This window comes from Haliaeetus albicilla, chromosome 16 (assembly GCF_947461875.1).
Source record: "Haliaeetus albicilla chromosome 16, bHalAlb1.1, whole genome shotgun sequence".
In the NCBI taxonomy this organism is placed as follows: domain Eukaryota; kingdom Metazoa; phylum Chordata; class Aves; order Accipitriformes; family Accipitridae; genus Haliaeetus; species Haliaeetus albicilla.
In genome coordinates, this window is record NC_091498.1 from 6,102,687 (window position 1) to 6,129,316 (window position 26,630).

At 44.2% G+C, this 26,630-nt stretch overlaps 1 long non-coding RNA gene across 1 annotated transcript in view; it reads right to left on the reverse strand.

Annotated features, from left to right (window-relative positions):
- Positions 1-1,503: 1,503 nt before the first annotated feature.
- Positions 1,504-26,630, reverse strand: part of LOC138689452 (uncharacterized) — a 279,500-nt gene continuing 254,373 nt past the window's right edge. The window contains exons 3-4 of the long non-coding RNA XR_011328282.1: positions 3,244-3,467; positions 1,504-2,247 (exon numbers count right to left, since the gene is read on the reverse strand). This is a non-coding gene — a long non-coding RNA (uncharacterized lncRNA). The remainder of the gene's footprint in view (positions 2,248-3,243; positions 3,468-26,630) is intronic.

Below are 26,630 nucleotides of genomic sequence, written 5' to 3' on the forward strand. Positions count from 1 at the left end.
ATCAGTCCACCTGTCAGAAAAAATAAAGCAGTTGTATTAATCATAATCATCCAAAATCTTATCTGAAGCACAATCTTGGACTGAGCAAATCTCCCCAGCACAATGCATGGCCAGTCTTGGCTGGCCTGGTGGTAGGAAAGCAGAAAGAAATGAAAACTTCATTAGGTCAGAAGCTTGGGTCATCTCTTGGGATTGGTGATAACAATGTACAGTCCAGAGGAATTGCTCAGGAAAAGGAAACAAAGTCTCCTCAATTTAATCACACTGAGGTTTGGGGAAGAAAGCTGCAATGTCCCCACTATCTCCATCACAGCTAATTGCACAGCACTGCCCATGGGCTTGTATCTTTTGGGTAGAACCCACCTATGAGCAACAGTGAGGGGGTCATTTAATGTTGGTCAAATCCCTCGGTAGTATCTGTAGCCTCCTTTTACCACCACTTGTTCCAGTGGAGACAACAGTGTCACAGGATGCTCCATTTTGGGACACCACAACCGGAGACAGCTAAAGAGCAGAACACCAGAAGAAACACAAAGAGGAAGGGTTTGGAGGTACCAGTGCCTGTGGCTCTAAGCTGAGCTGGAAGTGACCCCACGATGCTGTGCAAAGGATGGGCTGACATTCATCTGAGTGCCAGGTCTCCTCTCTAAGATCAAAATGACTGACAGCACAGTGATGGTTTTTAATGTGCTTACAGTCAATGTTGCAGGAGATGCTACAGCTCATTTCTGCTCAGGCACCTTGTGTGGATGATGAATGTTCTTTAATAGCTGCAATATTTAGTGTTTAATGTAAAATCACTTGCTGCTAATGCTTTGCACTTGCAAGGTTATGAAGCTCGATTTACGCCTGACTGCAGAGTTGACAAATCCACACTAGTCCCCAGCCCAGGTAGCTCCATGGCAAAGATATAAGTGGGGAAAGTCTTTTCCACCTCATCCCACCTTTTATACCTTTCCACCAAGATCTTTCCTCTAAACAGCCCCCAAAACATATTATATTAGTAATAGACTCCCTACAACTTCCCATAAACATTTTCTCACACGTGCTTCAGCATCAGCCGAAGAAAACGGTCCCATCAAGAAAAATCACCCTGTGCAGCAAAAACCTCTCTGCTTCTGACTTTCCACCCTTACCACAACCGTGTTTTGTGCTTTTCCCATCCAGACCTCAAAGGAGCTGACAGAGGGAAAGGACCATGAAGGGAGGAAGGAGGCACCTGCCTAAATATCAAAATACAGTCTACGTTTGGGGAGACTAAAGAAGGAAGGAAGAACAGGGCTCCAGGTGGACAGCCTTGTGCCCCATGCGCTGGCCCCAGGCTCTGTGCCGGTACGTGGAGCTCTGTAATAGCAACAAGCACGCTGTGATGCAGCTCGGCTCTTGGAACAAGAACAAATATGATTCTTGGAGGGATGGCTGCTTAAAATCCAGGGACTAGCGTCAAAAGCACGGCAATCCACTCCCGTTACTGTCATTTATTTTGTGCTGCTGGTGGTTGCCTAGGGGGAAAAATAGGCAGAGATTTGAAAGACAGTGCTAATTTAATTTGCCAGTATGAATAAAGATAAGACTGTAAAGCATGTTAATGAAGCTACAGTATCACATAATTCACATGCAAGGGAAACACTGCCTTTCTCAGATCATGATTGTCTTTTCCACATTCAAAACTGATTAAAACAGGATGAGGGCATTTCATTACACAGTCTCCCATGAAAGGCAATGTTCTTCCAGGGACACTGGGGCACATTTAGAAAAAGCTGTCGGAGGAAAGATAGATGCCTATTGTCATGGTCAGTTAAATGTAGAGGTTCAAGTGCATTCACTGTATCAGCGTACTTTACCTGTTCGCACCTGTTTATCTTAGTTTTATGCCTCTGTGGGATTCTTTCTCTCTCCTTGTCTCCTTCATTTGTCAATTGACAAAAGAAAATAGCCCAAATTATGTTAAAAAAAGTACTACAAACCTCAAGGAGTGAATTATGCCCCTAGAAGAAGGTGAAAGATTGTCTTCTCAGTTAAGCAAAGTAGAATTTAGAAAAATCAAAATTCTTGGCAGCAGAATAAAGTCCTTGCTGGCTCTCTGGAGCACATGTGAGGGTTCCCAGGCATGAGTTTTCATCAGGTCCTGGCTTCATAAAGCAGGTATGGTTTGTTCTGTATCTGTAAAGAGAAGATGCCTCTGTTCCTTACAGATACGAAGGCTTCTGCTTCTCGTTGAGGTCAGTGGGAAATTGATTCCCAACTCTGTAAGAGAATAGCAAGTCAATGTCTTTAACTCGGAAAGAAAAAAAAATTATTATTATTAAAATTAATTACTTATCAAGCCCCCTTAATCTTAATTTAACTGCATGAGAAAGATGGATTTGCTGGTCTAACCAATGGGGTGGAGGAGAATTTAAGGGGATTTTAGAAAAGGGAGTAAAAGCACTTTCATTGATATGTAGGAAAGGATCAACAAGGCATGTAGGTGCATTGACCATGACTCCTGCCTGGGAAGCCTGGGTGTGTGCCCTGTAGTGTAAGTCAGGCTACTGTGGCGCATGCAGTATGCTGGTTTAAGACACTTTGCTGCTGTTGCACTGTATTGCCAGCACAATGACTCAACCCGAGGGACGCTGCAACATGAGTCGCATGCTCTGTGTGCTTCCTCAGGCACGGAGATGTCTGTTTTGTGCCTCTCTGAGGTTTCCCTTAATTGCCAAAATTGCCCAGATTGAAAGTGCTCTTTGGGATAGGAAATTACACCACAAACACCACATATCTGTGCCCTTTCACTTTAAAAATGCAAAAATAATAGTGTGCTTTCATCATCTGTCTGATCTGATCACAGCAAGCTTTAGGAAAAGCATTGAGAAGAAGTCTTAGCCCCATTGCTCAGCAGCACCATGCTCTGCTGCCATCAGGACACAAGGACATGGTGTGTGGCACAGACTGAGAGTGGGTTTAGAAGAGAGGGAGGCAGAAAGTTACCCATGCTTTAATTTAGCCATCACTGCTATAGACCCCCAAAATATTTAAAAGAAAAAAAAATGGTTTTAAGGACTGCAGCACTAGGCTTAACCCATCGGTGGCCTCTATGGGACAGAGGTCCATGAAGTGCTCCAGATGAGCGGGCAAGGCAGTTGGCCATCCCTGTACCCCTGAGTCAAGGATCAGGTGCTACATCTATTCCCCTTACAAAGATCTTCTCCTTGGGCCACCACACTGAGGTCAGCATGGTTATGGCTGTTTGGTGCCCACCTGGAGTTGTCACCAACATCATGGCGGCTCCTGTCAGCTGCCTTTTTTCAGGTTGAAGGCAGAGTGTGGCCAACATAGCTATGGGCACAGCTGGGGAGCTACAAGCCCAGCTGCTGCTCACACCTTGATTAAGGACTCCAGCACTGGCGGAGGGCAGAATTTCAGGCTTTTGGTCATTAAAGGCCTCGTGTTTCAGATCAGGCTCCCACAATCCCTTGGCAAGGCTGGAAAAGAGGAGGTGATAAAGCAAAGTTATATTTATTGAGTGTGTCATACATTTATCCCAGCTTTTTTTTCAAGCAGCTTTTGGAAATCTCATCTCTAAGGATTTATTTTTTTCCTCTGCCTCAGCTCCCTTTGCTACTCTCTCCCTCCTTTTTCTTTCTGTACAGCAGTATCTCTTACACCTTCCTCCATCTAGTAAAGGGCTATGAATCCAGGAAATTCATGAACTCCCAGAAAGTTATAGCTCTTAAAAAAGTATTCATTTGCAATGTGAAAAATGGTTTGATGTATATCTAAACCTAGGTGACTTTATGGAGCCATTACGGTGCAGGTTTGAATTGTAACGCTATATATCTGTCTGTAATTACTTGGTCTTAACTGTTGCTCAAACCTTCTGTTTTATACAGAAAAGGTACAAGTAACAAACTCACTCTTGCTTTGCCATGAGTCTTCAGGGATAAACCTGTGCTGGGGAGTCAGGCCAAATGCGAGAGGCATGTTGGGGTTAATTGACTGAAATCAAGTAAAATGGGTTCAGTTTCACAGAACAAAGAATTGCACAAAAGAAAGAATTGGCCTTCAGAAAATCATAAAGTATTTGAAACAATAAACATTGTCCGCTCTGTGTTTCTTTTGGTTTCTAAACCTTTATAAGTCTACTTGAATGAAGTGTTCAGGCTTTTTTCTACATCCATACAAGAAAGCTTTGCATTTTCTGGGGTTTTTTTCCTTTTAATGAGAGAAGAAATTCTCCTGTAATCACATACTTTCAGGAGCAAGGGCTTTATGATATGAGACTTGAAAAGCAATTGTGATTTAGCAGAATGACACAGTCAGCAGCTGGTTTCTCCAAGCCTTGCAGCTTTGAGTTTCACATACATCTCTTCCAAATAGGTGCAGGCCTGGCTGGTCATTTGGACCATCACCAGAACCAGCTAATGTTTTCCACTTGGTTTTCTCCAGGATAAAATACCAGTTCCAGAGCAAAGGGGATCATCAGTTCCTTCAGAATTTGGCTGAACCATTGTTTGCTTTCTTTGCCTCCTCTATGCTCTTCCAAAAGAGTTTGTTTTTCTTGTAAATGATGACTTCTACCTTCACCTAGTATAAGATATTAATGCATTGCTCCACTGTGAGGTAGCACACTGGACAGCTGGGGAAACTGAGGCAGTCACTGTGAACGTAACAGTAACGCAAAATATACTGCATTTTCCACATGTGTTCATGCCAAGAACTTGTGAATAGCATTTCATCCAGCCTCCTGAAAATGTGGAGGTAATTACAGATCCTCAGCACTTCTGATTCCAGGCCAAATATTTGATAAAATAAAAAATACATCTGTCACTATTTTGGCAGAGTTCTTATTTCCTGGCAGAAAATTTATCTTCAACTTTGACTAAAAATTTTTTTCTTTTCTATTTTTAAAGAAAAAAATGGGCTCTCTCTCCATTGATCTTCGCATTGTCAGAACTCTAACATTTGTTCGAAAAATTCATTTTGGTAAGCATTTTTCCAGGGTCCTTCTCTATTTACCTACTGTAAGTGGAGTAAAAGGCAATGCCGGGCATGTTTGCACAGTCCTGGCTGGATCCCCCAAGCCACACAGCCCCTGCAGGAGCAATGCCTTTCATCTCTCCTTTCTTCAGGTCAGCAGATGCCTATAGCCACAGGTGAGCTGGGAAAAAAGGCAAGCTCTCAAAAAAATGGAGGTATTTAGTAGACCAGCCATCCTCTGTTACAGCCAGTTCTTGGTGAATATTTGCTCTCTATGTACCACAAAAATTTTCTTTTGAAGAACCTCATGGAGTTTTAGGTGGCCATGCCCTGACCTCTTCTTCTGCAGCCTCTTCAGCATTATCCTTTCCACAACCTTTCCTGCAGGTCTGTCTTGTCCAGTCCTGAACACGGGAAGAGCATTTGCTGCCAATGGTGCTCCCATTCCCAATGCTCCATGTAGACGAGGACTTTAGCCAGCTCTTGTGTCTCTGCTGCTGGAGGAGGCAGCAGTTTGGCCTGTTCTTCTGTAACTTTAAGCAAACATTTTCCCTGACTTTTTGCCAGTGTAAAGAAAAGCTTTCGGCTTGAGAAAACAGACTGCAGCACCAGTTACTTCAAAAGCGTGAGTTTTCTTTTCCTGTTCCTTCCGTTTTGATCATTTAGTTTGTGACACAGTCTGTTTGTCCAAGTCAAAACTCCCTTTGAATCCTGGCCACAAAAAACAACACCAAACTAAATGAGTAGTTCAGTGGAGTGTTCACAGTCTCTGGAAAGAAACTTTACCATAGAAATGAGGATAGTTGTAAAAAACAGCTCCAGCTGACATTTGCGATGCAGCGTGATGCTCCACAACAGAATAACTACAGCAGGCAGAAGCTTAAAACAAGATAGCTTCAGGATAAGTGACTCAATTCATGCTGTAATGCAAAGAGTCTGAAGCTTCATATTTATAACTTGCGACATGTAAAAGGAGAAAATATATTTATTACTCTTTTTCCAGCTGCTCTCTCAGATTGATGCTGGGACTTATTGGAGAAATCTCTCTTCTCAGCCTCAGCCTTCATCAACCGCCCAATCTCAACCTGTCAGGCCAACATTATCTTTGTTCATTTGCAGAACAATTCTGCAGAGTTATTAAGAAGGAGTCTTGCCGCGTTAATGCTTTTGTGCTTTGAGGCAGTAATCTGGAGTCACTGGAAAGTACAACAGATAGACAAAGCCCTCAGTGCATGAACACAAACAAGAGCTGCAAAGGAGCCAATACTAATTCTTTAGCTCCTTCTTTTTGTTTCAAATGTACCAATTCTGTTTCTCCAGGAAATAATTTATAAAGCATGTTTCACTGAGAAGGTTCATCAAAAATACAATCTAGCCATTCATCTATCTATTGAGAAACCCAACTATTTTACTGTTGTAAAATTAAATTTAGGATAAATGAACCAAAGTTCCTTTTGTAGGGAATGAGACATGCTGGAATGCCGCAAACTTCCCTCCCCATCAGTAATGTTTTAGTGCATTTTACAGGCATTTCATCAGACAGTCTCTGTTACAGCAAGACGGATCAGGACGAAATTAGCTCTGTTGCTGGCCCCACGTGTGCCCGGATGGCAGACAGGTTTCATGCAGAGTAAGGGACTATGTCCTAGCATCAATGTGCCAAAGTCTAGCTCTTCAACTCTGGACTAAATAACTAAACTAGTAACTGAATCAACATCTCTCTCCCCCTGCCTCAGTTGAGATACATACCAAATCCCTGAATTCATGCACTAATATTAGTAGTTGTTCCTTAGGACAGTTTTTGCCTTTGTAGAGTAGATCATCAGCCCAGCTAGCATATGATCCAGAAAAAGTGCTGAAGGTCGGGTGCTTCAGAGGGGATGACTGTGACTAATTCTGCAGGATGACACCTGAGTGATCTCCAAACACATAGGACCAGTTTTGAGCTGTCTGTGCTAATGGGGCCAATGTGTTAAAAAATGAAAGGAAAAGAGACCTAAACAGGTTGGGAACAGCACCCTGCTCCCATCAGGACAACACCCCTGAGCCTCAGTATTGCCCTGTGAAATGAGAATGATAATACTTCTGTTTTTCCAACTTTCTCCTCTGTTGTTTAGTTGCATGATGAGCTCTGATCTCAAATGAGAGGAAGGAGTGATCATTTATTGATTTGATATGTCTCCAAACTGGCTGTGAGTTATGCTCAGGCTGATGTTGCTCATGCCGAATCTGTGCTAAGCAAATAGGGTTTCCAGATTCTTTGGTCACCCTAAGCAGCTCCCACCACTAAGACTGACTCCAGATCACTGCTGTTCCCAAAGCGGCTCTGATGCCCCTTCCTGCCTCAGGTTTGGATATTTCACTGCAATAGGATAAGGGCCAAGAGGAGGTGGGGGGGCTGGACTGTCAAGTCCTCATTAAATTAAACATGTAACTGTAATCAATAAAAAATAGCAGTCAGATATAGCAGATCTGTGCTAGTCTTAGGCACCTGTGAAAAACCGCATCAAAAGCTTGTGAGGTCAGCACACAATGGGCTCTGAGATCCTACAGTACTTCCTTTTTCACTCAGCTTTAGCAACAGCACTGTGCTTGCTTGGAAATGTTGATTTTTCTTGCAGAGATCACTGCATCTATCTCAGGATAAGCACTCACTTATGAGACATGTATAGGAAAGCTGTCCCCATATCTCAGTCTTTCTGTAGATTTCACAGCATATAAAAGCCTCTTATTCCTTGTATTCATCACCAAGAACAGAAGCTTTGAATTCTTTGATTCCAGTAAACTACCATTTATTAGACACATTAAATGAAAGACAGTCAAAAGGAGAATGCAACAGAAAACTCCAGCACTGGAAAGCCTGCTTCTACCTTGCTTTTCTCATCACGAGCACAAACAGCCTTTCAGCACATCAAAGGTAAGCGCTGCTATATAATAAGGCACATCGCAGCCAGTGGAATATGTGTGGATGTAAACGCAGCTAAATAGGAAGATGTGTATTTAGAGATAAGTTACATCTCTGAATTAAAATCCCCACTTATCGCCTCTGATAAGTTACTCATGCGTTTAAAGTCAGGACATAGTGTGTGTGTGTGTGTTTGCCTCTCTTCCCCAAGAGATGCATAGCCTTCATGAAACCGAGTCAAAATTTTCAGTTCTAGTGAAAGCCTGAAGCTTTGAAGTGAAACCAGAGCAGTTGTGGCAAGGTTAGCTGGCTCTGGGGCACTGATCTGAGGAGCTACAACATCCCATTGGGCTTGAGGTGAAGAGGCAAAATTCACTTAATGTTGGCTGTAAAAACTCACTGCAGCTGCTGGCTGGCACAGTAGAGGTGTATCATACATCACCAGCAGGTTTCTGGAGTCAAAAGGCCTCATCTTGATACTGTCTCTCACAGGGCTTCACCTGCTGCAAAGACACCCTGAGGTGTGATATCTCATGCTAGGTGAGATGCACCACACAAGCCCTAGAGCGAACAATGGTGAGAAGATGGAGGAACTGGAAGGAGGCCTGTGGAGGTTGATGCATAAACCACAGCAACATAAAAAGTGTTGGTTCTCTTGTGCTGGAAGATGAAAAGCAGATTGGAAGGACGTCTCTTCCCCCAGAGCTAAGAGTAGGTGCATGGGAAGGATGTTACCTCTGCACGCTGCAGAGAACATTGAAGGATCACAGACATCCTTAGAAAAGGCAGTGTTGACCAATTTGCTGTAGTAAAATCACTGACAGGTACAGTGTCCATGAAGTGGTCAGAGGACTAAGAGTTAGTCAAGGCACTCCGAGTTGTTTTTGTTGCTTTGAGAGGAGAAAAATCTGTGAAGTTCCTAAGAGCTACCCTTGGAAAACAATGATGATTTGGTGGTCAATTTTGATCAGTCAAACTCTGTGGCTTCTGGAACTTAACTCTATCAATTCTGGAACTTAATTTGCTCACTTCAGGCTTTTAAATTTCAGATCACACTTATTTCTTTCCCTTTTACCCCATTTTACGGGGCAAGGATTTTAAGCACTGAAAATTTAAGAGTGGAACTCATTGCCAGCATCCCTTGCTGAGAGAGCAGGGGTGGAGCGCTGCCTCTGGGGCTGTATGGTTAAGGAAAGCTACATTGCCCCAGAAAGGACTAAGGCTTTTAGAGATATTGATCGTTTGTTATCAGAGAAAAGAGAGCCCTAAACTGCACAGGGCTGAACAGAGCAAGCCCAGGGAATGCAGTCTGCTCAAGGGCTTCTGCACTTTCTTAGGAAAGCTGTGGCTCTGGATGCATCAGATAGTGCAATAGCTTAGGTGGAGTGGTGATTCCCGTAGCGATTCTCATGATCACACCTTTCTTGCAAGCCCATCATTCTTGGCTCATTTTCAAGAGCCATCTGACAAAACCCTATCTCCAGAGAGGCATTCTCTAATCCTCCCCAGCCTGGAATGGGCTGTCTTTGATAAGCAACAGATGTGCAATGCCTGTCTCCTAAATGGGCTGCTGTGATAAGAAGACCCAGCCTTCCTCAGATCTGTGACATTGGGGGACCGGCATGGGCTCACCCCTCTTGCTAAGGGCTGTTATCTGCTAATTCAGCACATGATAACTCACACCTAAAGGTATCCCTCTGTAATTACAGACTGCTCTGATCCCCGAGGCTTCAGGACTAATAGGGTTGTGTTTACAGAATAAACTTCCATTTAATACTGTCCATTTGGCTCAATAAGAAAGAGTGAGGCTGCGAAGAGGGACCAATAAATGCTGCTGGAGTCCAGTCACAGACACTAACCACAAAGGTAAAACTCTAATGATGCCAGGTTACTCTCCAACAGCTTATTTCTCGTTACAGATTTAGGGCTTCAAAAGCCCCAAATGACTGATGAGCTAAAGTCCCCTCTTCAAAGGAATCCAAGGGCTGGATTCCCAAAGTCTTGACACCACAGTTGTCTCAATGATCACAGAAGCTAGTAACTGGTGTCATGTGCAACCACTCCTTTGCCACTGATGTTCCTAAACCACCCAAAAAAGGGTAGAAGAGGGGCTTCTAAGTCACTTCGGAAAATGTCTTTTTAAGGAAAATTAGGAACAAAGGAAAATCAGAAAATTAGAAGCTAAAGTGTGATTTATATTCATGCCATTTCCCTTCTGTGGAAAACAAGGACATGCCGGCATGGTATCCCACTGACCACCAGCCTACTCAGGTCACTGGCAGTCTCAGACGGACCTGTGTTCTGCAACAAAAATTGGAATGTGTTTGAGAGATCTTTGCAACTTCTATGCTACTCCAGGTACTGTTTTTCCTGGTGTCACTGTGGACACGTCCTCTGTCTTAGCAACCTATTGCACAGAAATATGTTAGCCAGCACCTTGCTGGCATTCACCTCCCAGGCAGCTGGGACTGATCTCTGCTTCTCCATGCAGGAAATGAGAAAGGGATGCACTCTGCACCTAGTACAGCATGGTCTTCACTCTCCTATCTAGGGATCAGGTCCAGCCTCCATTTGCAAGACAAATGTCAGTCTAGACATCTGTGAATCCTCCCCCATCTATTTTCACTGACATCCGTCAGGCTGGAAGACATCAGTCACATCATTAGATTAGCATGTCCAGAACCAGTTGAACAAAACAACCAAAAAACCTCCCTTCTCTCCCAATAAAGGTTTCTGACCTGGAGAGTTCTCCGGTAATAAGGCAAGAGCAAAAGCTTCCTGAGCAATTCGGGCTTTGAAGCTGGCTAATAAATCTTTTTGGCTGATCTCTGCTGTGAGCAGTGAAAGCTGTCAGAGGTTCAGAGGCAGGACTCTTTGTGCGTCCCTGTGAAAAGTGCTTCTGAACGGTGTACGCTGCTCTTCGCCGCTCAGTGACGGCTGCTCCTTTGAAGGTGAAACCTCGTTTAAATTAGAAGCAGCCCCAGCCACCACGGTTTCTTTGTTTTGTTTTGTTTGTTTCATCTGCAGAGAGCAGGAAAGGAAGGGCAGCCAGGGCACGCGAGAGCATTGGGATTTTCCCACTCTTTCTCATGAAAGCCCCATCTGTGCAAAGCAGCAACGTTTCACATTCAAAGGGGCAAAGGCCAAGGAGGTAACAACAACTGTCGTTAAAAAATGAAGCATCAGAGAACTCCTTTGTCAAACACTGCCCATCCGTCCAGCTCTCAGAGGCACTAGGTTTCCTTGGAAACTACAGAAATGCCAACAGGCAGCGGGACTGATATATCAGGCACATGTTTGACCATCCCACAGCTTTTGGTGGCCAGTTAGATCTACCGGATGACTGCGTTGCAACCTCAAAGGTCATGTTGGCTTGTAGGGGTGTCAGGACATGCCAAGAGCTTTAGGATGCCTCTCTTCTACCAGGACTGCAAGATGAGCTCTCTAGGAATTCTAATGAGGCTGTGTAAGACACAGACCTGTGCTGGTGAAGAGTGTGAGCACACCATACCTCAGAGACGGTAGCTCACTTGGATGAACTGCTGCAATCTTGGGCTAAATGCACCTGAGACTGGTGTTGGGGTGGGCTGCTGTACATCAAGGATGAGGAGGGTTCATCCAATGTCCTCTGGAGTGGGAGGCTCCTGTGCTGAGAATCCAGCCTGACACAAGGAGCTTAGGGTTTCTTTTCTGCCACTGATTCACTGTCTGATCATGGTAAAGGTTTCAGTGGTTACAGTTTTAATCCTGGGGGCTAGACTGAAAAGCATTTAGGAGCTGATTTAGCGACCTGCAGGCCTCTTTGGACAGGCTAAGTTTCCAACCCATCAGCAATTTGGACACTGACTCTGCACCACCTCCTGGGAGCACAGAGGTGACCATGCTTTGAAGAGACCCATTGTGTTCAGAAACTCAGCCAAAGCTGGGACCTGCTGCACAGAGAGTCCCCATCTCAGAGGCTTTTAGCCTGAATGCAGAGAAAGGAAGTGAGGGTAACCAGAGAGACAGTGACCTGCCCCATCCCCATCCCCACAGAGAGACCAGGGCAGACTGGTGATGGGAATCTGGATGCCTCAGACTCCTAAGCCTCATCATCTGCTCAGCATCCTTCTCTTGCAAAGACAGTGATGATAATAACAATTCTCATATTATTACTACCATTATTACTATGCTGAATTAACCCCTGTCACTGGTATCTATTTAAGGTGCAAAAAATGGGGAGCAGAACCCCTCGCTGCATGTTGAGCTCCTGGGAGGACTGCAGCCACTCTCCCAGCGCAGCGTTGCCAGCTGTTACATGTACGTGTTATGTACAACATAACAGCAGATGCAGACCACCCCCCTTTGCCCATCACGGGGCTGAGCGTACGCACATGCCGCACGATGGGAATCTCATCTTGACGGAGGCCTCTGGGCACAGCAGTAATGTGAATAATAACAATAACTTTTAGTCAGGTTTTTTTAATGGTAAAGCAAGCCTCCCTCCCTCCGCAGAATCCTTTAAATGTTCCCTTGCTCTTTATCTTTTGCTTCCTTTAAACTGTGATTGAATTTAGGACTAATGAAAATGTGAGTCTGAGAGCATTTACTGGAAGGCAGCTGCTCTTGCTTTTTCATCTCACTCTCTCTCTGCTGGCCTGTCTCATGATCTACCTTTTCTGTGTCCATCCAGTGAAAGCAAACAAACACATTTCTCTAGGGGAAGCTGGTGTATAATCAGGGTTTGAGGAGGTTTGGGTCATTCATCTTCATGTGGACTATGAGGTCATGAAGTAGGCACTGCTCACTTATTTTCCTTGCTAACATTTCTCAACAGCAAATGGCATCTTAATAAAATGGAAACTTTCCTTTCTGTCTTTTTCAGAAGGAAAAAGAAAGGGTTGTTGGAGAATCAACACCCAAATGTGTTTTGCTTTTTCCGCACCAGGCAATCAGCATTTGGCTCTTTTTGTCTGTGGATAGAAACCGAGACTAAACAGAGCTCAGACCTCTAATTCTGGTTTGGATTGCTACACCCTTAAAGAGCTGGTCAAATATGGGGAAAATATCGACACAATTTTTCACAATGGAGGAAAAATGTCTTCCTTGCCAATCTGTCAGAAAGTTGTTGTTATAAAAGCTCCTTCACAACGGTACAAGCAGGTTAACCTGTGTTGGTTGATGGATCTTGTTTTATTGCCCTTTCTGGATCTCTTTGCTTTCATAACATAGAGAGAAGTGTCAGGATCTTAACAGAGGGCTCAGAGATATGCAATCCCACCACGTGTCCCAGGAATACAACTCATCCCAGCTGGTGCTGGGATGGCACAGGCAACAGAAACCTTTCCCCTTCTCATCTGGGCAAGACACAAGGTTAATAGTTCCTGCAACAGTTGCTCCCTTTGGCACAGGAGACTGGAGCACAGGTCTGGCAGCTTTCCTAAGTGGCTCTACCTGGCATCAGCAGGCACACGGTGGCCAGAGTGAGTGATGTCCACTGCATCTGAACTCCTACTAACATCATCCTCTGTGCTGGACTGTGTCATTGAAGAGACTTGCTATTATTTCACTTCTCTTCTGGAAACATTAAAAGACTGAAGACAGAAGAGCCTCTTACAATCGTAAAATAATATAGATAGGCACCTCTATTTTTCATCTAAACTTTTCCTCTTCTGCCCTTTCTTTCATGCACGCTACTTAAAAAAAAAAGTGCTGTGGAAAACTTCTAGACTAGAAGGTCAGACCACACTGAAGTCCCCAAGAAATTTCCTATCATGCCGTTTATCTTGCCCATAATGGATCTAATCAGTTTGGCAACTGGCTTCTGTGGGAACAGAATGAGGGCATAACCACGGCACACCTTTTTGGTCTGGGTTTGTACATCACCAAGCACAGGTAGAGCAGAAGTCCTGATCCGTGTTAGGCTCTCTGGCTCTCTAATGCTACTATCTCCATTAAATACAGAATAGATGGAGAGAAGAAGGAACCAAGGGAATAACCACATAAATGGCTTTGCTGTAGGTGCAAGGACTGAGGTGTTGGAAGGGACGGGAGATGCCAGAGGGCAGCACTATCCCTCTGGCATGGAGCAAGAGTTAACATTTACAGAGCAGAGTCTATCTTGGGAAGAGGAGTGAACTGCTTAGGGATGTACTTGCCAGGGCAAAATTTGTCACTTCTCTCTCTTTTTATTTGTTTGTTTGTTTTGTTTTGGGTTTTTTTGTTTGTTTTGTTTTGGCAACACCAGGTACATGGGAAAAGGGAGTGAAATGATTGGAATTAAAAAGAAGAGTAATGCCAGATCCTGATAAAATAAACTTGACACAAAAGTAGAGCACAGGTTATAGGAAAGGGGAGTCCCTTTTTAATAATAAGAAAAAGACCTATATTGTGAATCTACATTAAAAAGAGCCAGAGCAATTAGAATTTCAGGCTGCCACATAACAGGCTTACAGTAAAATAGGAATGTAACATTCCAGGTCTTTTTATTAAAGACAAATTGTCAAATGGCTTGTGATGGAAACCTGCCTTGTCTAAGAGTGATGAGAGAGGTGCCAGGGAAGTACCTGCTGCTCTGCTGTGAGAGACTGACATTAAAGCAGATGGGAACAGGAATAGTTTGTGGCCCTGCTAGCAAAGAGCTCTGAGAGGTTGTGCTTTTTCCTCCCTTCTGTGTATTCAGTAAATGAAGAAGTTTTTTGAAGGCAGACATGGAGGCTGAAGTCCCAGCTGGCTCTCTCTTTGTATGCCTGTGCACCAGGGCTCACTTTCCTGTGTTTTTATGTGTCACTGAGTTTCAGAGAGGTCGGATATCTTTCCCAGATTCACCAGCTAAGCCCCAGTCTGGCCCTGGCCAGCCCCACCACGGCATTGAGAAGGGGCAGTGAGGCCAAGGGAGTGCTGAGTTTGCTTCATGCACAGCAACTTCCAAGCTGCAGTCCCAGCTCCCTCCTTCCATGAACAGCACTGCCCACCGCCCTGTCCAGAGAGCCCCCAAGACTAGTGGGGTTTAGTGCTTGCTCCTGCAGGTTGATTTCTGATCTGACCTACAGAATAGATGGGCTGTGGGAGATGGACAAATCCTGGCTTCGTTAGCATGAAGTTCAGAGCCAAGCCCCAGGACAACAGGGGAACTTTGTGCTCCAGCCTTGCTTGCAGGCTGCAGGAGCATGGGAAGGCAAGGAACTGGTGAATATGCTCCCTCGTGGCAGCTCTTGCGTATGCAGCACATCCATCCTTGAGCAGGCTTCGGAGGCAAGAATATGTAAGGCTGCAAGGTCCCATCCTGCCAGGCAATGTTCAAAGGAAATCTATCCATCCGCCTCTCTAATTATATTGATGTAATTAGGCAGCTCCCTCAGCACTAATGCAGATTTCACTTTTACGTAACATCAGCACTTGGCAGGTTTTGCTTAGCCACCTCCAAAAAAACCAATCATTACCACGTTATTTGTGCTGTGGGATTACGTGTCCCAGCTGGGATCATTGTCCTGTCACACAAGGAGCTCTCTGTACTCCCTGTAAGAGGTGGTCCATGCCCTAAAGTTTAGATAGATAAACACGGTTGGTTTCTCGTATTCACCAAGAATTTCTGTGTGTATGGAGCCTGGCATGAGACTGCTAAAATGAAATGCCCCAAACACAATAAAGTCATGACAGAGGCAAAACCTGAACCCTTGGTAGCCGGATTTTGAGCCAGGGTCTGCCAGTGACTCTTCAGCCTTCAAAATAAACTTTCAAAACAAGGTATCGGGGTGAGTTGCACTGTGCACAGTCCATCCCTGGCACCTCTACGGGCTGGTGCTGAAACTCCTGTGAGGGCTCTACGGTTTGTGGTGAGTGGTGCCTGTGGCAACACCCTGCCTCGGTCTGCAGCAACGTCTGAGCTCCTCTCAGCCAAGGTGAAATTAAAATAGACAGAAACAATTACTGCAGGGAAAGTGGAGAAGTTAATAGGGGCCTTGAGCGTGCTTGTGAGACATTCATAGGGTTGGTTTTTGGTTTTTTTTTTTACCCTTCAGGTCTCAGAAAATAGCTCCAAAGGTAGAAAGATTTTTTTAAAAAGACTTTCGCAAATGTGCACGAAAGAGCCTAGGAATGCTCTAATGATCAAACAGGGATTTTGTTCCCCATAGTTTATCTCCTACAATCATGAGAATCCTGTAGGGGAGGAAAAGGAGAATCTGGATGACTTTATTATAAAACAGATTGTTAGAAAAGCAAAGCTGCCTTGGAGAAAGGAGGAAATTTGATACATCTTTGTCTGGTCTAGTAGGAATCCAAGCAGAGACATCTAAGGCCCATTGAAAACCTCTTTTTGGCATCACTGGGCATTGGATCAGGCCCATGTGTGGCAGGAACCGTGCTACGCCCCACTGCACACACATGCATTTCAGCTTTAATATGGAGAACCCTGCCTTTTTTATGCAGTGAGTGTATGGGTTTATGCAGTGAATGAATGGGTAGATGAATTGGGACCTAAAGCCTTCTTGTGGTCCATCAAACCTGGAATCACCTTTACTGATGAACTACTGCATGAGCACTTCCACTTCCAGATGTCAGCTTTGGCCAGTAGAGACAAGCTCCTCCAGGCACACCGCATGGACATGCCCAAACTTAAGGCTCTGATGCATTAGCTGGCCATGAATATTCTCCTGCTCCAGCAGCAGTTGCCCCAAGGATTGTTCTCCCCTTCACCTTTTCAAATCAGACCTCAGAGTCTAATGCACCCAGCGTGACAGCTTTTGCAAAAGCGCACACACATACAAAAAGAAAAAACTTAGGCTTTTTAATTTGCTTCTCACACAAGTCAGAACGATGGATGGTTAGCTGCCTAGATGATGGTTTCTAGATATCCCTGTCTTGTTGCTTAATCATACACTATATCAAGCAAACAGTCCACATTCTTAATACGACAGTGGCAATGTCTGACTGATTCTCCCTGTTCATAAACCAGATCTTTATCTCTTCCCATCTGCAAACATAAAAAACCATAGTGTTATTACACGACGTATGCCATCGTAAAACACACCCCATGTCCTCCCTGCCTTCCTCGCCCCCATTCTTATTTTTACGTTCTCATCAACTGGACTGAGACCTTCCACCTCTCCCGCCGTCCCCTCTGCCCTCTCTCCAGAGGGCTGATACAACAGCCAGTCATCTGCGCTTTTCACTTTTATTTTCGATAGTGGTGGTTTATGGCTCTGGCATGTTGGCTCTGTGCACTGGCTGGAGGTCGGTGCTGTCCCCCTCCCAGTCCTTGCAATGTGTTTCCTCTTACTGTGCCCAGTATAAATCAGGAATGCTAAAGCATATTTTATTTGGAGCATCTGCTGGAACAGCAATTAATCACTGTCAGGCTATCTGAAAATAACCATTAGTTTTTGTTTTATTCTTTACTACATAAGCAGAAGAGATACATCTCCATTCTAGTTATTAATCCTCTTGCTCACTGGAGGAAGGCCAGACTAAACCCGGGAGCAGACGTCTACCAGTTGATCCCAGGAAAGAAAAGGTGGAGTTTAGGTGGAAAGGTGGAGCTTCGCTGGAATTAGGGGTTGACTGAGAAAAGAGGGGGGGCTTCGCCGTGAATGTAGAAGGGATTGTGTATGAGGAGAGGGAGGAATTCTTGTAGCTCTGCAAACAGATGTTAATGTTTAACAGGACACATAAAAGGAACTGCTACAAAGCTTTGAGAAAATTATTTTTCCTTTGTTTGTTAGCTTTGAGCTCTTTAGGCAGTTAATTAAAGGATATTCTTGGAATGTATCTTTTTCAAATTTAGGCACACAGCCAAAACAAGTGACCATAAACTTGGCATCCTAGGGCTCTCTATTAAATTTTCCTCTATGATTTTGGAGTCATGCACTGTTTTTTAAGGTCAGAATACTGTTTTGCTAATTTCTAGGACCACAAATTCTCCTTCATGAGAACTAAAAAATCCAACCTCTGTTTTTTTAAGCCCTAGGCTTCACTGCCTAGCAGACAGTGTCTTATAAGTGAGACTTAAAGATTTTGTAAAGTCTAGTTCCTAAGTCACTTAGACACTTTTAAAAATTCCTATGATATTTAAAATGTAGACAGCAGCACAGTGGGATATTATCTCAGTAACTTTCTGCCAGGTTCAGCTCCGTAGGGTTAAAAGCCAAACTACCCTTAATGTCAGCCGATGTGATGTAAAGATAAAGACAGAGAAGATCTGCTGGGAATTGACACACCATAGTCTTCTTCACAGAGCTATAGCCACATTTTGAATATAAGCAGCAGGAGAGTGGTAGCAATACAACATTTACATACAGTGCACACACAGTTTCAAGATCTCTGCCAGTATGTTTCAAGCTCTCGCTGCATAAATCCGTGTGTGTATATATATGTGTGTGTGTGCACGCACATGTACATTAGTGGCTCTGTGCTAAGTCCATAACACACACAAAAAAATCATGGACTGATAATTATAAAAGTATTAATTACACTTATAAGCATGCAAACTCTGTGTGCATACCTAAAGTTTTCATGCCTAACAAAACTGGCTCCATGATTATAAAAAGTGGCTCCATACCAACTATCTATACTTCTGTGAATACATTTTAGCACACCAAATGAAAAAAATCCCTTTATTATTCATGCTTATCTTAATCCTGCAAAACACAGGCTTGTGACCTGCACTGTGCTGGGGCTGATTCCCATGGGCATTACTGCTACTGCCAGGTAATGGAGTTACTCCTCTAACTCCCATGGTCTAAAATAATAAAGCCCCAACTTCTGCTGATGATCTGGCATAGAAGATCACAACTTGCACACTGTGAGAATGAAGGTCGTATGCCAGTTGGAGAACTCTGCTATTGTCATTACTGGTTCTTTTTTTCCCCATCAGCTCAGCTTTTCCTTTGCAGTGTGCCTCCCTTGACCACCTACAAGGAGTAAGAAAGGCTCCATGGACCAGGTTGTCTCTCTTCCTCCCCAACCTCTTCCTCATGTCCCATACATGTGTGGGAGAGATGGCATGGTGCTCTGTAGGACCCAGTGGTGGACGTGGAGAGAGTTTCTGCAGAGCTTTAGGCATTTACTACCATCCATTCCCAAATCAGAAAAAACCCTAATTGCTTAGGTTTTCCCAGCAAGTGTTCCTCAAAAATCTGCAAAATAGATCCTTAATGAATCACTTCATCTCATTGATCCCTTTAACTGGAATCACTTATTTACTTAAAATTTTAGAATTTGCTACTGTCCCTCAGGTCATTTTGTTTTTAGAGATGCAGAGTGCTAGGAAGCTAATTATGTAAAACTAGCAATTAATTTCTCACAGGCATGACAAATATTTGACTTAAAAGATGTATCTCTCTTTTGGTGAGCTCCAGCCAATTGCTGTGTTGTTAACTGCAGTGGCACATGCCAGGGAATGAAAGGCTGTCCTGGGATATCAAGGTCTTCACTTTCTTTTTAAGATACACGTGGTTCCTTTCTGCTCAGCCCCTATTGCTTCTGTCTACGCCCATGAAAGAAGAGTGCAGGGACATCACATGTTCTCAGGATTTTTAGACTTCAATGACCAAGCTGCTGAGAAAGCTGGGAAAGATACTTAAAGTGACAATTTCGCATGGGACAGCAATTGCCAGTTTTGCACAACCCTTGAGATGGTGGTTCCTGGGCTGCACTCTGACTCAGACCCTCACATCCCACTTGCACAAAATCCCATTGGAATGAGTGGGACAGTGTCAAAGACAACTGAAATCTGTAGGAGACCTCCTATCGATGCCAGCTGCCTGGACCACACCATTACAAATAAGCGCAGAGGAGGCAGGTTCCATGTGAAGTAAATTACTGTAACTCCAGAGGCTCTCTGGTACTTACACAAGAGGACCAGGTTCTTTGCACCAGATTAAAGTGATGCTTGGAAACAATATCCTTCCAAAATCTGGAAGGCCTCGGGGAGAGATGTTTTGTTTGTTTTTCTAGGTGTATGTGAAAGAGATTTATAATACAAATGTGACAGTACTTCAACGAGCAGGCCTGTTTCTGATGCCGAATGTTGCATGGTTCACAGTCCCACATGTGCTTCCTGCCCATTTATTTACCTTCTACCTGCAATAAAGATAGTGACTGAGCCATTTTTTCCTGTTTGTAGAAAGCTTGATGTTACCAGACGGGAAGTTCAAACAGTAATCAAAGGGTGACTGCTGGACTGTTTTTTCCACCACTTTGTATGAGAAGGTATTGGCTGAAATTCCCTGCCCTTTCCCTGCAGAAGGCATGGTGGCTATGAATCAAAGTCCTTGTGTTTCCATGGCTTAATGGGTTACTGACTATCAAGACAGACATGGTAATGAGCTGTTTGGATGTTCTTTGTCCGTCTTGTTGCAAAGAAAATGTTACCTCCATGAAATGTAGTTAAGCCAGCAGTTCTTGGGGTGGCTTAGAGCTTCTGTGCAGCTCAGCAGATGAAAGGTAATGCCTTGACCTGTCATGTCTCAACAGCTTTCAGGGATGTGTCAGCTTTAGTTTATCTAAAGTTCATTTGTTCTCTGTATGAAGCTGAATTTCGCCTTTCGTGAATACAAAATGTCTTGGACAAGCTGCATCTTTACTTGCATTGGCTTATCTGAGCCACATGGTTCACATGGGCACTTTTACCCTCTGCAAAGTCAAAGTTACAGAACTGAAGTGTGAAATGATATTACAGAGAAAGGCAGCATCAAGTTGAAGAGCAGGATATGTTCAGACTGGAATCTTATTGAAAACACAATTCTAACCTCACTAGAGATTCAGAGATGAAAATAATCCTTTACTTTTATTTTGCCTGTATTTTCAGACTGTCTCTTTTATTCTCAACACTGGACGGGCAGAAATACCAGTAAAAATGCCATTTCTATTGTATTTAATTGTTCCAGTTGAACATGTGAACAAAAGCCTGAGATGGAGAAGGCCCAAGGCAGCTAAAATGTCAGACTGAGAAGCTTTGAATTTGGGGACAAAAAAGCACACTACAGTAGATGTTGGTTAAATCAAACACCTGAATTGCTGGGTGCATCCTCTCCTTTACATGCCTGGCAGAGAAGCTGTCGTGTGCCGGTTCACTCCTTCTTCTAACGGGGAACTTTTCAGTAGGTTCAGTCAAACCCATAATGTTAGCTAACACATGCCTGACAGAGAATCACCTTCCTTCCTCCTGTATCCTATCAGCTATCTGCACAAAATAACACTAATTATCTACAACATTGGATTCCTCAAAATACCTGTTGGAACAGAAGATACAATTACCATAATTCCATTGCAAATTTCACTTCCCATAATCACTCTCCATTACAACAAGCTTCTAAGGTACTTTTTTAACTTCACCTGGGAGATGGTGAAAGCAAAGATTTAACTTATTTAACTCTCTTCAGCCCAGTTTAGAAAGACTTAAGTATGTGCTTTGTTGTAAGAAGTCTGTAGGAGCTGCACCCATGGGCTTGTTGAACTCGTGACTGTTTTGGGTTCGTGTGGCGGGGTTTTGGTAGCGGGGGAGGGGCTGCAGGGGGGTCTCCTGTGAGAAGCTGCTGGAAGCTTCCCCGGCTCCAAGTCGGACCCGCCGCTGGCCCAGGCCGAGCCCCTCAGCGACGGCGGTCGCGCCTCTGGGAGAACAGGTTTAAGAAGGGGAACCTGCGGTGAGTAGTGGGAGTGGAATGTGAGAGGAACCCCTCTGCAGATCCCGAGGCCAGTGAGGAAGGAGGGGAGCCCACGCCGGAGCAGGTGGGTGCCCCCCAAGATGGCCGCCACTCCATGGGAAAGCCCGCGCTGGAGCAGGCTGGGACTGAAGATCGGCCCGCGGAAAGGACCCACGCCGGGGAAGTCTGTGAGGAACTGCAGCCCGCGGAAAGGACTCATGTTAGGGACGTTCGTGAAGGACTGTCTCCCGTGGGAGGGACCCCACGGTGGAGCAGGGGAAGAGCGAGGAGTCCTCCCCTGAGGAGGAAGGAGCGGCAGAGACAAGGTGTGAGGAACCGACCCCGACCCCCGTCCCCTGTTCCCCTGCGCCGCCGGGGGGAGGAGGGGGAGAGAACCGGGAGTGGGGCTGAGGCGGGAAGGAGGGAGGGGTGGGGGGAAGGTGTTCTATGGTTTGGGTTTACTTCTCATTATCCTTGGTTTGATTCGATTGGCAGTAAGTTAAATTGATTTTGTTTCTTCCCCAAGTTGAGTCCATGTTTTGCCCATGACCATAAGTGGTGAGTGATCCCTTCCTGTCCTTGTCTCAACCCATGAGCTTTTCGTTATATTTTCTCCTCCCCATCCCATCGGGAGGAAAGAGTGAGAGAGTGGCTTTGTGTTGCCTTGTTGCCAGCTGGGCTTAAACCATGACAGTGACTTAGAACTACAAGGAAGGTATTAATCTGTCCTAAAATTTAAGTATCTATCTCTGGTTTTGCTGTCTGAACTTTCATAATGTCCAGGTGAGAAATATACAGTTCCACAAGGTATCTAGTTCATCCAGCTTAACTCAAATGCTATATTTACAATAGGATAAGTTGCTCTCTGAAGGTCCCATCTATACTGACTAAGGGGTATGACTTGTTCAGACTGGACCTCCCACTGTTTGACAGCAAAGCTGACTCCTGTAAACCAAAAAATCTGCCTTTTCAACTGTATGGGGAGCACCCAGTGGAGGTCTCTGACATTATCAGAGTACTCCTACACTGTGTGTCCTCGTTTTGATTAGATCAGAACTCCTCCTATTGCTGAGATGAGTCAAGTATAAATGGGTACCTGAGCAGACTTGTGCTTGTGAGCCTCCAGGGAGAGGAAAGGCAAACTGAAAGGTGCAGCCTTGGGGCTTCAAGTGACCACTGAGGATGGGACACTGAGACCCCAGATTACTTTGCATTTGCATGGGTTAGGAGCAAACACCAAGACAGCTGCCCCATCTCAACCATGGGGAAACAACTTCCAGCAGAGTGCTGGAGGCTTCTTTAGGAATATAAATGTCATGGCTTGTCTCAGTCCTTCTCCTTCTCTGCTCTTGGCTTCCTTTTCTGAGGAAAGAAGGCAAAAACTTGGGCTTTACTCTCCAGTTCTGTTGCAAACTCCCTTTCTGTTACTTCCCATGCTTCTCTGAGACAACCATTGAGCTGCTAAGGGAATGCCAGGCAGCATTTTGTTCAGATCTGAGCAGATAATCCCACTCAGGATCTACTCAGATATCAGCATGGCACAGCAGAACACAGCCCCTGAAACCTGGTGGAAGCAAACCTCTATGAAACCTCTCCAGGATGCTGGCAAACCAAAAAACACTCATCATCAATTCTTCCACCTGCTTGGATAAGGGTGCACCAGGTGCTGTAATTGCTGTAACACACATCTCTGCAATTACAGCCAGCTACGATACCTCCCGATTCTGAGCGACTGATGGATGTTTTAATCAGAAACCGAGGCCTTTGAAAGATGAGGACTGGAATTTTAACAAGCTCAGGAATATTCATTCTCGCCACCCTCCAACACGCACCTTTTCATTTTCCGTTAAAAAAGGAAATGTTGCAACTCCTGTGATATGGCTGCTGCCTCTGAAAACCCTCCTGCCTGGCCACAATTCCCAAGGGATCGCTGGTCTTGTGGTGGCAGCATGTAAGCATAAGCAGAAGAGATCAAGCTGCTGAACTTCCAGCTTTTGCGTGCCACCACCTCCACAGAGAAGAAAGCTTTTCTTTTTAGACAGTAAAATTTTGCCTATCTTCTCCAGAAATAACCAGAATATACCTTGTCCTACTCCAAGGAACTGAACTGCCACTTTTACCAGCTCACAGATACCAGATCATACAGAACTAATATTAGCTTGGCTGCTGGAAGCCGACCTTGAATGCTGGGGGCTCAAATCAGGGATCTTCTAACAGGAAGTTTTAAATTTTAATCCCATTAGTAACCATAAAATTGACAGAAGCTCACAAAGCTGGTTAAGTTCTATAGATAAATCCTTTTTTCCTTCATGTACCTACAAACATAGTTTATATGATCTCCACTGGTACTAACAGGGTGAGCAATAGTGGTAAACACAGCTAAAATAATGAGAAAATTGTATATTAGGTTTCTGTCCTGGCAGAGTTTTCTCGGAAACACCAGTCTGGATATTTCAAAAACCTTCAGGCAAATCACGAGGGTAATGTGCTTTAAAAATAAGATTTCATAAATACAAATCGATAGTGAGGTTCAGTTTTGTCTTTCCAGTGGGTTCCTTGGCCTTCATATGCTGCTTGGTCTCACTCCTCAGTCCTGCAAGTCCAAAACATAATCTTTTCTTTAAAATAAGGAGCTGAAATCTCTTTTACCCCCGACTCTGGGAGCTGGAGCTTCCAGAATAATATTGAGTATTTCCAGCTTCTTCATCAAATAATCAGAATTTTTTTATTTTCTCTATTTTTCAGAGGTTGAGGATTGTACAGTATGCTAATGAACAGCTTTCAAGATCCTTCCCCTTTCCCCTCCTGCCTTCTTTCAGGAGTTTATTTTTAAAAGTACCATCCAGGGCATTGGAATAGCAATAAAGAATAGGTTAAAGCCTCTGATGTTTCATTCCAGGAAAGCTGAAAAGATTAATGCACTTGTCTGAAACTTGAGCCTTTGCTATTCCCAGCTCTCCAGAAACCAAACAGCATGTACAGCAATTTCTTTATTACTTAAATCACATTGCATGATTATTACACCGCTTTGGCTGGAAGGCAGCAAAATTGTACTGGCTGCCAAGGTGAAAGGTGACCGAAAGAAGGTCAGCTTGGCAGCTGATGGGAAAATCTTGTTGGCTTTATAGGACAACATTGTAGGTATAGTAACTTGGAAGGCCTGGTGTGTGGGGAAGGTAGAGGCTACCTCTTTCCTGCATTTTGACATCTTTCGTCACTGTTTTGCATGGGACAAAGGCTCATTCTGGCAGCTACAGTGGGCACTGTCCTTGGGACTAGAGCTGCTGGAAGCATCAGCTGTTATAGCTGGATCTAGAAAACCTCTCTCTCACACCTCAAACACACAGCACAGAGCAGTCACAGTGGGTTGCACATGTCCAAGTGTTGCCTAAATTTCTCTCCATTTGGGGTTTTCATCCTTAGACCACGCAGATTAGCAGTTGCACAAGTCAATTCAAAGTGTAACATCATCCAGCATGGAGCAGAGAGCTGCATCTGCCAATGACGGTGTGCTGGTTTTGGCTGGGATAGAGTTAATTTTCTTCATGGTAGCTAGTATGGGGCTGTGGTTTGGATTTGTGCAGGAAACAGTGTTGGTAATACAGGGATGGTTTAGTTATTGCTGAGCAGTGCTTACACAGAGCCACGGGCTTTTCTGCCCCTCACAGCACCCACCAGCGAGGAGGCTGGGGGGGCACAAGAAGTCGGGAGGGGACACAGCCGGGACAGCTGACCCCAACTGACCCCAACTGACCCAAGGGATATTCCAGACCATAGGATGTCATGCTCAGTGTATAAAGCTCAGGGAAGAAGAAGGAAGGGGGGACGTTCAGAGTGATGGCATTTCTCTTCCCAAGTCACCATTCCACGTGCCGGAGCCCTGCTGTCCTGGAGATGGCTGAGCATCTGCCTGCCCATGGGAAGCAGTGAATGAATTCCTTGGTTTGCTTTGCTTGCGCGTGCAGCTTTTGTTTTACCTATTAAACTGTCTTTATCTCAACCCACGAGTTTTCTCACTTTTACTCTTTTGATTCTCTCCCCCATCCCACCGGTGGGGAGTGAGCGAGTGGCTGTGTGGGGCTTTGTTGCCAGCTGGGATTTAACCATGATAGATGGGTTTTAACAAAGCCTTTAGTATACAAGGTTGTACCTTACAAAAACAGTTTGGAGCTCCTGTACAAAGCTCGGGAGTGCCGGGTTTGGTCCTTTTTTCATGCAACCCTATCTCATAACTTATTTCTCAGATTAATGCTTTGAGAGAGCAGTTCAGGAGAACTTGAGGTTAGGCCCATGAGAAAGCAAGTCTCTCTTTAACTGCCGTTTTGCATCCTAGGTGTTGGACAAGCTCTTCAGTCACTAATACAGATATGAAAGATCTTATTTTGCTAAAATGCTATGGCTCTTGTAGTGATATTAACACCTTAACAATGGGCATAAATTGGAGCACACTGCATTGTTATCATTATTGGCACAACACAAACATATAATTAGGTGGTATGTGATGATAGTTAATGGCATTTGCTAACTATTAATATTAAATTTCATATGTTTCAAAAGATTTGGTTTTTACATTTTTTATTTGGATTTTCTTGCTTTCATCTTCCCCCCCCCCCCAAAGATCTTCCCAAAGGTTAGATTATTGCTGCTATTAATATTTCTAGGTGTTCCTAACTTTAGCTGTACCTACTTTACAAGATTATTTATGTGTTGAGTATCTTTGTTAATAGTAACCAGACTCTTTAGGATGGCAAGTATGAGTGACAGCCAAAGAAATCACTTTATACAGGATTCCTGCCACAATATTTTGACAATTTCATTTTAAGTAAGACACTATGATTGTCAGTTCAGTTACAATATGGTTGTTGCTCCCTAGTGGAAAAAAATTCAGAAAACTGAAGGAAATCAAATTCCTGGCTAAGTGATTTTTACAGTAAAACATCCAGGTCTTGCCCTTGCCTCTCATTGTGCGTGTACAACATTGCATGATGCTTGAAATGCATAAGGAGATAGGAAACATCTAGCAAACATTTGAGAACCCAGGCATACTTTGAATAAGCATCTAGAAAATATAGGTAATTCATCACTCTTTGTAAGCTGGTAATAGTGTTTTGCCATTTCTGCTCATTTTCTGCCTAATGCAA